The sequence below is a fragment of the Phascolarctos cinereus genome, unplaced genomic scaffold (genome assembly GCF_003287225.1).
Source record: "Phascolarctos cinereus isolate Bilbo 61053 unplaced genomic scaffold, phaCin_HiC Scaffold_9;HRSCAF=440, whole genome shotgun sequence".
Lineage (NCBI taxonomy): Eukaryota > Metazoa > Chordata > Mammalia > Diprotodontia > Phascolarctidae > Phascolarctos > Phascolarctos cinereus.
This window is the reverse complement of record NW_027556402.1, coordinates 96,028,297-96,040,643: the sequence shown is the minus strand read 5'-3', so window position 1 is coordinate 96,040,643 and position 12,347 is coordinate 96,028,297. Positions and strand designations below refer to the sequence as shown.

The following is a 12,347-nucleotide window of genomic DNA, read 5'->3' as shown; positions in this document are numbered from 1 at the left end:
AGTTTTCTTTATATTTGCATTTTACTTCGATAGGCTCCATGCTGTATTTCTAACACTAGAATCATATTTAAATGAAAATCCATGTCAATGTATTTTTTAAAATGTGAAGAATTTGTGATTTCATCATTGTAGATACTCCCTCTTGATGCAGATCTCAACTCATCATGCCTTAGTCAATAGTTTCATTAGTTCCTATGGCAACCCCTCCCCCCCCAATGAAACACATCACCTGGTCACCAAACTTCAGGTGATAGACCTGCATAAACTTAACAGGTTTTGGTCGATGGTCCATCATTAGGTACATGCTTGAGCCCTCTCTCACTTGGTAGAAACTTTTAGAGCTTTTTTTCTGTTAGAGTAGTCTTAAAGAAGTAAGGGTCATCCATCTTCATGAGATAATCAAATGTTGGGAAAAGCTTCAGTGATTGGTATAAATGGGAGATATATTAATGTTGTAGTATTTATGTTGTCTAAGCTTGTATAATTAGCTTTGATTTATTGAACTTTTTTATTGCTTTTGAGGTTTCATGGTATAGTGGGTAGAGAACTGGGGGTAGAAGACATGAGTATGAATCCTCTTTCTGTCACTTAATGACTTTTTGACCTTGGGCAAGTCATTTAAGTTCTGTGTGACTCAGTTCTCTTGAGTTTAGCTAAAAAGTAAGAGAAGGCTGAACTTGTGAAGAGAGTTTCTGTTTGGTGAATTATGTATACTGGCAAAATGAGAGATTGTGTATTTCTGTATTACTTTTGCTATTGATGTTTGCCAAGGCATATTATCTACCTTGTGCTTTTTTTAAAAAATTATTTTTCCCCCAATTACATGGAAAACAGTTTTTAACACTTTTTTTTAAGGGTTTGAGTTCCAAATTCTATCCAGCCCTCCTTTTCCCCCCTCTCTGAGATGGTAAGCAATTGAATATAGGTTATACATGTAAAACATTTCCATATTAGTCATTTTGTGTAAGAAAACTCAAACAACAACAAAAAGAAAGTGAAAAATAGTTTCCTTCGATATGCATTCAGATCCTATCAGTTCTTTCTCTGGAAAGCATTTTTCATCATGAGTCCTTTGGGATTGACTTAGATTATTGTATTGCTGAGAATAGCTAAGTCATTCACAGTTGTTCATCTTACAATACTGCTGTCTACAGTGTTCTCCTGGTTCTGCTCACTTGGCTTTGTATCATTTCATGTAAGTAGTTTCAGGTTTTTCTGAAATCATCCTCCTTGTCATTCTTTATAGCATATTGATATTGCATTATAATTGTATACAACAACTTGTTCAGCCCTCAATTTCCAATTCTTTGTGACCACAAAAAGAGCTATTATAAATATTTTTGTGCAACTAGATTCATTCCCCCCCCCTTTAAAAATATCTTTGAGATACAGAACTAGTAAGTGGTGTTGCTGGATCAAAGGGTTTGTATAGTTTTGTAGCCCTTTGGGCATAGTTCCAAATTGCTCTCCAGAATGGTTGGATCAGTTCACAACTCTACCAGTGGTTGATTACTGTCCCAAGTTACTCACATCCCTTCCAAAATTTATAATTTTCCTTTTTTGTCATATTAGCCTATCTGAAAGGTGTGAGGTAGTACCTCAGAGTTGTTTTAATTTGCATTTCTCTAATCAATAGTTATTTAGATCCTTCTTTCATATGACTATAGCTTTGATTTCTTCATCTGAAAACTGCCTGTTCATATCCTTTGACCATTTATCACTTAGGGAATGAGTTGCATTCTTATAAATTTGACTCAGTTCTCTATATTGTAAAATGAGTGCTTTATCAATGTCTAGTACTTTTTAATGTGTGTTATCCAATCAGAATAACTCAGGAATTAAGATCTTTCATGATGCTAAGAAAATGGAATGAATGAATGAAGTATTTCTTAGGGACTAACTATCTACAAAGCATTGTGATTTGCTGGCATGCAAATAGTAATATAAGACAGTCACTGCTCTTCAGGGGCTCACATGCAAATGAGGGAGGAAACAATATGGAAGGTTTCAGTTTCAAGTCAGATAGAAAAGTTCTGTGCTACTTAGGGTACAGCAACAAATATGTTAATACCCTTTTTTTAAATACACCATTTTTACTGCTAAAATGATTTTAGTTTCTGATAAAGAACCATTTGAAAGTTCCAATGAGTTTGGTAACAAGAACTTAATTTTCTGGGTCTTCAGTAGTTGCAACTACAGCATTGTAGGAGCAGTTTCCAGGCTGCATCTCCACAGGGGTTCTTTCTCAGAATAATGGCCTCAAATCTTGAATTTCCCACAGCTCTTGGGCTCAGCATCCTGGGATGTCTCCATCAGGGTGTGAGCAAGATGCTGGTCAAGGTGGCGGGAGTAGTTTGACTTGCCTGGCATGTGTTGCTTTCTGTCTCTCCTCCTGGGTTCCTCATATCCTCTGCCAGGCTGGCTTTCCTGCCTTGACTGTGGTTGTCTGGCATTTGGTGAAGAGAATGGTTGGCTTCCTTTCACATGAGGGCTAACATTGGGATATACTTAAAAAAATATATATATAGTGTTAGCCTTGGCATCAGGAAAACCTGAATTCAGATGTGGCCTCAAATACTAACTAGCTTTGTGACTCTGGGAAAATCACTTCATCTCTGCCTACCTCAATTTCCTCAACTTAAAAAATGAGGATAATAATAGCACATACCTCCCAGCTTTGTTGTGAGGATCAAATGAAATAGCATTTGTAAAATACTTTCCCAACTTTAATGTGTTATAAAAATACTATAAAAATATTTTTGTAGTTTATTTTTTGAAAAATTTCTTTTTATTAGGAATTTAATAATCAACATGAACTTTTCAGTAGACAAAAGTAAAAAAGAATATGAAATTGAATTTCTGTAATATGCAATTTGTTTTTTAAGTCTACATGTTAAATTTAACGATGTCAATAGAATTGTTCTGTGTTCTCTTCTGAACTGTTTTCTTTTGCCCTTTTTTCTTTTACTTCTCTTTCCTTTTTGTTTTTGCATTTCTATCACTTTCTACTGACTACCTCACTGTCCATTTCACAAATTCTCATAGTCAAGCAAAACAAATCAACTCATTGGCTACATTTGAAAATGTTTGTCTCCCTGTCAGCCTCTGGCCCGTCACCTCACTACCGAGGAGGTTACTTCATCGTCAGTCTTCTGAAGTCTTGACTTGAAAGTCACTGCTTTGAAAAGGCCAGAGTTAGTAACCATAGTTTGGTGTGAAGAGTCCTGGCTCTGGAGTCTGAGGATCTGAGTTCAGCTCCTGCAGCTGACATTTGTTGTATTACTGTCTGTGTGATGTAGGCCAAGTCACTTAACCTCATTTTCCTAGTATGTCAGATTAAGGAGTTGTATGCAAGATGACCTCTGAGGCCCCTTCCAGCTCTAGACTTATACACCTTTGAACAAAACACCTTCAAAATGTAATTCTGCGTACGTATGTCTTGTAGTCAACTCAGGAGCCCACATTCACAGTGTAGAGCCCTATTTAGCATAATCCACCATCATTTATGTACATTTTGGGGAAGGAATTTTGCATTTCTACTTGAATAAAGCTATTTCTATCATTAACATAATGAGATGGCAGTTTCAAATAAGTAGCTGAGGATTTTTTTTTTTGATAACTGAGAGCTGACTTAAAGTATTTAGAATTTATGTCAAAAAATTACTATGGCGGTTCCTTTAATTTGATCCTGAGCGTATTTTCTACATGAAAAATGATATGTGAGGAAGGATGATAAAAATACTATTTCAGAGTTATCTTTTTAATCCTGGGACCCTTAATTAGATATGATTCTGCTATTACCACTTTATGTGCTTCCTATTCTAAAATATGAAGACCAGTGATCATAGGATCATTTTTCTAGAGTTGGAAAGGACCTCAGACACCATCTAGTCAACTGCCCTCCCCTATCTTAAAGTTGAGGAAACCAAGACCCCGGAAAGTGAACTGACTTGTCCAATATCACTATGGTAGTAAGCAGGTGAGACTTGGATGGAGGTCCTTCTTACTTTAGGGCCAGTGTTTCATGATCCTTGAAATAGCTATAAACCTGTAATAACTTAATGCCATTCTTGCTGTTGGCCTCTATTCATCATCTCAAAAGGAAATGACTTGTTACTTGTTATGCTTCCTTTGAGTTTAACAGATAATGTGGTCTGAAGAGTTACAACTTTTGATAAGGACTTGCAGATTTGGGATAATTTTTCCTTTTCTCTACTGCATTTAAGTGTGTGGTTATTTGTTAGGCTTCAGGTTTGGTGACTTTTTCGTAAGGCAGATACAGTCATTTTAATGGAAATTTTTATAGATACTAATGTGACTATGATCTTTTTAGAAGAATCTTTAGCTTTATGCTGATTTGATTTGATCAGAAACTAGATCACTGTTTTTACCCTCAACATCTTGAGAATGAACAAAATAATATTTATAACTGACTTAGAACCTTTAGATAATTAAAAAAGGGAAAGAAAGCATACAATGGTATTAAAATGACATTGAACTTAATGCAGAAGAAGTATCAATTAAGTCTTTGATTTTATGACACGTTCTTAACACTCTAGAGGTATCTCATTGTGGACATGACAACTGGGTTCACTTTTAGTTATCTGCTATTGGGCAATGTCCTTACAAATCTCTTTCAACATGGAATTAATTACAGGGGTAAAATTATACTTTTTAGGTCAGAAATTCAGATGCAGAGTTCTTTTTTGATGCGTATTCATAAACTGCATGCTCTTGTCTCTACCTATGCCAGTTTTCCTTATCTGCTTTGATCTTCCAAAGGATCTCAACAGCAAAACAAAGCTAATGATTTTCTTCAAAATTTCATGCCAGCAAAGAAAATAGGTGTCTCTCTGTGAGCTCACTTAAAAGCCTGAGTTTCAGCCTGTGCTGTTCTTGACTGATTTTCCCAACAGATTTTCATTAGGCCTGTCAACATGCAAGTTAAAAATCATGTTATTTATCTGTTATGTAAAAATAGAGAAAACCCACCATTTTTCTCTTCTCTTTTTTGGGTAATAAAACTCATTTTTGATTCTGTTACAGGTTGTCAATTTAACTTGCATTGGAATGAAATTCAGTCAAATAGCATGGTTTAATGTTTTTCCTATCATGTTTTATGAAAAACTGTCAGAGCCCATTAAGACTGATGAATAAAAAGATTTCTTTTGAAGTACAAGTAAATAAAACTTTATTCTCTAATATAGTTATTGATGGCAGGCAGTTAAGAAAAAGTTCCTCATTATATGTTGGTGCCCCACTATATCATGACCACATAACGTGCACTTCAGTCTGATCTTGATCTGGTTTGGACTTTTTCCAAGAGGGTTCATTTACCAGAAGCGGCTCCTTCAATAGGAATTCACCTCTAATGTATTCTTTTGTTATGACCCATAGAGATTTCCAATATATGTGTGTCTGAGAATTTTTTTTAAAAATTTTCCTGGGGTATTGAGTTCTGAGCTTGAAATGCAAAAAAAAAAAGAGCTCGTTCTTATTTTAAAAATATATATATGTATATATATATATATATATATATATATATATATACTAATCTTAAGTGTCAGTATGTGACTTCAATCTGATGCATTTAACAAACTCAGTTTTAGGAATAACTTACATGTCTGTGACCCTGTTGAAGGGTAACTGATGTTACCCTTTCTCTTTCTAAGAAGGGATATTCTTCTTAGAACAGCCCAGGGTTGCCAGCAGATAGTTTTCTACAACTATCCCTCTTAAAAGAGTGTCGTTCACAATTTTATATTGGCAAAATATAAAATTTCTCACATTTATCTATATCTTCAGACATCACGAAAATAAAGAGTATTGATTTCATTTGCTGGCTAATATAGTCTCTTTAGACACGAAAAAGATATTTTAAAAAATCTGTGGACTAAAAAACTTTGGCTTCAATTTACACACAGCATTAGAAGATAATTTGTTTTTGCAAATTGCCTCTCCCATTGATTTCCATGACATTACATGATCTTCGTGGTCGTCACAATTGCAGACATTTTCCTAGAGGTTAGTATATTTAGTTTTCTGCTGTATCTTTATATTCCCTTTCCTTTATTCCTTTTCTATTTCCTAAGAGTTCTTATAGCTGAATAAATTAGGTGCTGAATAAATGTTTAGTGACTTGAACTATACTATAATTCAAAGCTTGACTTTTAATTTCAAATATCCAATTGTCTCTTAGCCTGTTTCCAACCTGGCCCACTCCCCTAATTCCCATTTGTTGTCCATGGGGAACCAACCCTTTCTTTTTTTTCCCTCTCACAGTACTTTGCAATCTGCTTTAATTCCTTTATTCCTTTGAAGCTCTGTATGATAAAGTGGAAAGGGCTCTTCCTTTGGAATCAGAGGGCCTGGGTTCAAATCCCAAGTCTCTAAATTCAGGGTCTTCTGATCATATCAGATGTTTATAGAATTCACTGGCCCTTTGTCACATCCATTTTAATCTAAGCTTTCATTACCTCATTCCTGCATTATTAGAATACTTTCATACTCTACTAACTTCATAACATATATTGACCTTCAAAATATCACATGCTTCTTGCCCAATATTGTTACTCACTGCTCTTCTACATATGCCTTTTACTTCTCAGGTTATTTTCTTCTTGGTTCCCTGACTGTATTATGCTTGTTTCCACCTGCTCTTTCCCTAGTTGGAATAATAATTATGCTTATTTAGTCTCTTAAAATTGACAAAGCTCTTTGCTCTCAACAACCCTTTGAAGTAGGATAAGTAGTAGTATTCTCATTTTATAGAAGAGGAAACTGAAGTTCACAGAGGTTAAGTGTCTTGTCCAAAGTCATACAGCGAGTAAATTTATGAAACAGGGATTCCAATATATGTTTTCTGACTCCGAATCCAGTGTTCTGGGTGGTTATATTGCTCACATTTTCTTTCGTGTTTTCAGTGTCTTATCTTCTCCAGGAAGCCATTACCTTCAGCTTGGACCCTAACAGATTTACTTTTCTTTCCCTTTTCTTTTCTTTTCTTTTTGGGTGAGGGCAGTTGGGGTTAAGTGACTTACCCAGAGTCACACAGCTAGTGAGTGTTATGTGTCTGAGGCCAGATTTGAACTCGGGTCCTCCTAACTCCAGGGCCAGTGTTCTATCCACCGCGCCACCTAGCTACCCCTCTTTCCCCTTTCTTGCCTTCCATAATGGTATGTACCTCAGTTTTTTCACATAATTACATATCATTATCTTTTTTTTAAAGTATTTCATGTTTCCAGGGTTACTGAGACATCTAGCTAGATTAAAATTGTCTTATCCTTAATCAACAAACAAAAAACAAGATTATTTACCCCCTATTCTGGGGGCATGGCAAAACCTCAAGCTTGCTGAGATTCAATAAAAGAGTACCGTCAGGGGACATGGATCCAAATCCCAGTTCTACCCATTTTGGAAGCTACTTTACCTTTGTAGACCTCGGTTTCCTTTTCTGTAAAATGAGCGTGTTGAACTAGAGTTGACAGCTGTGTTGTAATGGAAAGAGCCTGGGTCTAAAATAAATCTTGGCTCATAATCCTGCCTTTGACAGTTGCTACTCGTGTGACCTTGTATAACTCAAGGGTGTTGATAGTCTAAGTCTCTTTCAGCTTTAGATCTTTGACCCTTTGATCTTTGATGACCTTTAGGGTCCCTTTCACCTCTAAATATATCATCCAGTGACTTCTTGAATTGTACAGTGACGTACGTTTTACTAGTAAAAATAGAAAGATATGGGACCCATTACTTTAAATATTGATCCTTCATGTCATCTAGTTCTAAGGACAGAGAAGAGAAATTTAGAAAATAGCCAAAAGTATTCTAAATAAGAAAATTCAGATCTAAGTCTTTTTCATGTCTCACTTGGGATCATCATACTAATTTTCAGGTACACTTCCTAGGGTGATAAAAATGAATTCTCCCTGTGCTGCCATTGCATCCTGTCAAAGCGGTTCAGCAGGACATTTAATAATGCAGCAAGGGGCTGCTACAAATCTGTTCTGTTGCTTTTCCCTTTGCTCTCTGAAGGTGTATTATACCTTACAGCCAGACAGTTGGCAAAGTTCTGTTGGGCTCCTGCCAGTTCTGCACTGCAGTAAATCAGGCTGCCTTGTTTATATCATTCACTGTGAAGCTATTGCTCCATGAGGGTTTTAGCCAGTAGGACAAATAAATTCAAGGACTTGGCAGATAGTTCTTCATAGATAAACAGGTACTGAATAAATACTTCTTAACAGAGAAGGAAAAGTTTCGTTGATAGCACATGCATTTAGGAGTGAAATCTCAGATCCTGGGGATTTTTGGCTATTGGCAGTCTATCTATATGCACTAAGGAGAAAGCAGTTTGATTATTTTAGGGTTTATGGATTTCATTTAATTTCCTTCTTTTCCCTTCATCATTCCATTCATCAGCAAGTTGGTTTTGTCATTAAAAATTCAAGTATTTTAGTAAGGAAAACAATAACAAGTGTTAAAGTATTAGCTTTGCTACATAAAAAAGTCATGACTTCACAGAATCATTTTGTGTCATTTATTAGTTTCACTTAACTCCCAAATTGAGATCTATTAGAGAATATTTTTATTCTAAAGTTTTATGCATCAGGGCTATGTTGTTGGCTTGAGATGAAATGCAGCAAAGCATGGAATCCTCTCATTTGTGATGTGTATGTGAATAGATCAGCTATATTCATCTAATATAATCTGTATTAACCTTTGGAAGTGATTTTTTAAAAAAACCCACTTTGTGGAAGTGTTTAGTGGTTATAATTCATCCATTGTTTTTATAATAAGAGCACTGGAAAATTCCCCTCCATGTAGTCTAGACATAATAGCCTTTCTGGAGTTCCTCACAATGTAGTGCTCCACCTTAGGGCTTTTGCACTTTTGTAGTGACTATACCTCTTTCCCTTCCCATTCCCTCTCCTCGCCACCTACTTCCCCATCCCTGGAATGCACTCCTTTTTCATCTCTGCCTCTTAAAATCCCTGACTTTTTTTTAAGAATCAAGTCAGCTCTCACCTCTAGTCCTTTTCATGTTCTCCAGGGAGTAATACTTTCCTATTCTGTATTAATTATGTGCTAACTGATTACACATATATACATACACATGCATTATATATGTGTTATAGAACATAAGCTCCTTGAGAGCAGGGACTTCCGCGTCCCTCCCCCCCACCCCCTTATGTCCCCAGCTGTTAGCACCAGACAGGTCTAGTAGCATAGTAAACATTTAATAAATGCTTGTTGATTCACTAACTTTAAGTCAGTGAATGCACTTGATGAGTATTCCTCAACCCTGAGCCCATTAGGGGCAGACATTTACCTTGGGTCAACAATGTCTAAGAGAGTGGCACAAAGCAGGGTATTTATTATAAATATAATTCCAGAAAATTCTATTCTCCACATCAAGGAAGTAGATTAAAATGAGACAAGCTCCTTGTATTGAAAGCCTCTGGTAACCCTCAGGGTTGGGAGAGGTGTCGTTTCCAGATATGCCACAGCATATACATATATTTCTCTTCTTGGTTCTGATTTATTTTTAGCTTCCTAGTTTGTAATAACTTGATCTACATAGCAGAAATGCTTTTGAGCACTCTCCTGGTGACTATAAGAATTTCTATTTTATTTGTAAGCATAAAAAACACCGAGACGTAGTAAGATTCAATATCTCTAAGACTTTATATCATTTTTATTATTCATAAAACTATTTTTACAAATTCAAAGCACTTTTGAGTCTTCATATATATGAATTTATAGATAGTACTAAAATGGTGAGGCAGACTGGCATTGAGAAGAGCCCGCAGGGATTCAGGCAAAGCTGGGTTTAAGTCTCTGTCTTGCTGACTAACCCTGGTCAAGTTACTCTACCATCTCAGTGTATCAGACAATGCTCTAAGATTATAAATTGGAGGATAATTCCTGATCTGTCAGAGGAAAATTCCCAACCAGCAGTCTAGGCCATGAAATGACTGATTTAGTAAAAGCAGAAATCTAAAATTAGGATGACTTATGATGACCAGAAATGTACCCAAATCAGGCATTTCATAGGGTGAGAATGAGCTGTAATGGGACTTCTGGTCCCTGAGCCAAGGTGGTTGGAGAAAACCTAGGAAGAGACCACAAGCTATCCTAAAGAAGGGAGGAGGGCTGCCTGAGAGAAATTTCCCCATGTGCTGAGCACATGAGACCTCGCCTTTTTTGAATCGTAGTTCAAAATCAGTTTTCCTATGGATGGATCTGGGTTAGTCATCCTGAACCAGTGATTTCTCAAAAAAAGTGGAGAAGGGGGAGAGGGTGGTGCAGAAAGGTATGGCAATCACTTCTGTTGACCCTTACATAGGGGTAAATGAAGGAATGAAAGAGTATTTATGAAGGGTTTACTATGACAAGCATTGTGCAAAGGCAGCCTCTGCCCTCCAGGAACTTATCTTCTAATGGGAGACACAGCACACTAATGGAGTAGTATCCAAGGAATGGGATCTCTCTGGGCAGAAACTTAGAGAGGTGGTCGCTCAGTCAGTAAGCATTTATTAAACACATACACTGTGCTAAAGCCCTGGGGACACAAAGAGAGGCAGCTCACATTGTAATGGATGAGACAAGTGAAAACAATGTACAAACAACATATATTCAGGACAAACAGAAGATAATCAATCAATAGAGGGAAGGGACTATCTCAGTCAGGAAAGGATTATTGTAGAAGAGGGGATTTTAGCTAGGATTTGAATGAAGTCAGGGAAGCCAGGAGGGAGAGGTGAAGAGGGAGAACCAGTCAGGAGGGGCAGCCAGTGAAAATAGCCAAAATTGGGGGGAGTGTCTTATTTGAGAAACAGCAAGAAGGTCAGAGTCACAGGATTAGCAGATTATGTGGTGTGGTGTTAAGTTTAAGAAAACTGGAAATGCAGGAGGGGTCAAATTGTGAAAGTCTTAGAATACTAGAGGATTTCATATTAGATCCTAGAGGTGATAGGGCATCACTGGAGTTTATTGAGTACGGGGAATGACATCTATACTTTAGAAAGATTAATTTAATAGTTGACTGAAGGATGGACTGAAGTGGGGAGAAGCCTGAGGCAGATAGACCAGCTAGCAGGCTATTGCATAGTCCAAGTATGAGATGATGAATGAGTGGATTGACATATTCCTTTTAGGACCAATGGCAGAAATGACTTGATCATGGATCCTGCACAGGAGAGACAGAGTGGAAGAGGTCATTTCAATGTAGGGTAGGAGGGTGGCAGGGGCCATCTTAGGCAGGGGGTAGAGAGTGAAATATAGCTGAAATAAGAAGGCAAACACCAGTGGTAGGTAGGGAATTCAGGAGTTTGACAGAGGCAAAACCTACTGGACTTGGTCTCTCATGGTGAGGCAAAGGTAAGCTAGCTGTCTTGCAGTGGCAGGCAAAGCTGGTGGTAGTGATAATCCTGGGGGGAAGGATGGATAGTGTTTGTGGATACTGAAACAGTCCTAGCCCTGATTGTATAGATGTGTGGCTTCCAGAAAGGTGGATCTGTCTGTTTCAGTTCTTCCAGACTTCTTTGACCTGCCTTTGATTTGCTATGAAAATGGACTTCTTGGTGAGGTATATTGGTCAGACGTCTGGTACAGAAACTTTGGAAGTGTTTCTGGACACCTTCTTGACTGGAAAGGGTGTGTGTGTGTGTGTGTGTGTGTGTGTGTGTGTGTGTGTACACCTGTTTGTTTTTTGCTGTAAAAACCTGTACTTTACCTATGGTTTGCTTGGACTGTGCTTTGTAATTAATTTTGCTGTTGAGTCATTTCAGTCCTGTCAGACTCTTCATGACCCCATTTGGGGTTTTTTGGTGTTTTCTTGGCAAAGATACTGGAGTGCTTTCCATTTCCTTCTCCAGCTCATTTCACAGATGAGGAAACTAAGGCAAACACGGTTAAGTGACTTGCCCACGATCACAGAGCTAGTAAGTATCTGAGGCTAAATTTGAGCTCGGGAAGAGGAGTCTTCCTGATTCTAAGCCCAGTGCTTTATCTACTGTGTCACATAGCTGCCTTTTATAATTAATGGTTTTTACTTTTTTTTCCCCTTCTGCTGCCTAGCAAGTGAGGTAGATGGGTCTGTAAACCTGGGAGCTGCATCTTTAGAGAAGTTATGGTGTAGATACAAATCACTGTTACAACTTCACTTTAATGAGGCTTTACCTCTGAAAAAGTTGATTGTGGGATTTTTTTAATAATAAATGGTAGTTTTTTTTTTAATGTGTTGCAAAAACAGTCTTAAGGGGATTCAGAGCAAAGCACATTACGGCCAAGCTGGAGCACCTCCTGCTCCTATTAGATAAGTTTTTTTGGAAACAGAACAGTGTCCCTGCTGT

The 12,347-nt window shown here is 37.3% G+C and overlaps 1 protein-coding gene across 6 annotated transcripts in view; it reads left to right on the top strand.

The window, feature by feature from the left end:
• Positions 1 to 12,347, top strand: part of RAPGEF2 (Rap guanine nucleotide exchange factor 2) — a 310,785-nt gene that overhangs the window by 124,491 nt on the left and 173,947 nt on the right. The gene's annotated exons all lie outside the window — the stretch shown is intronic.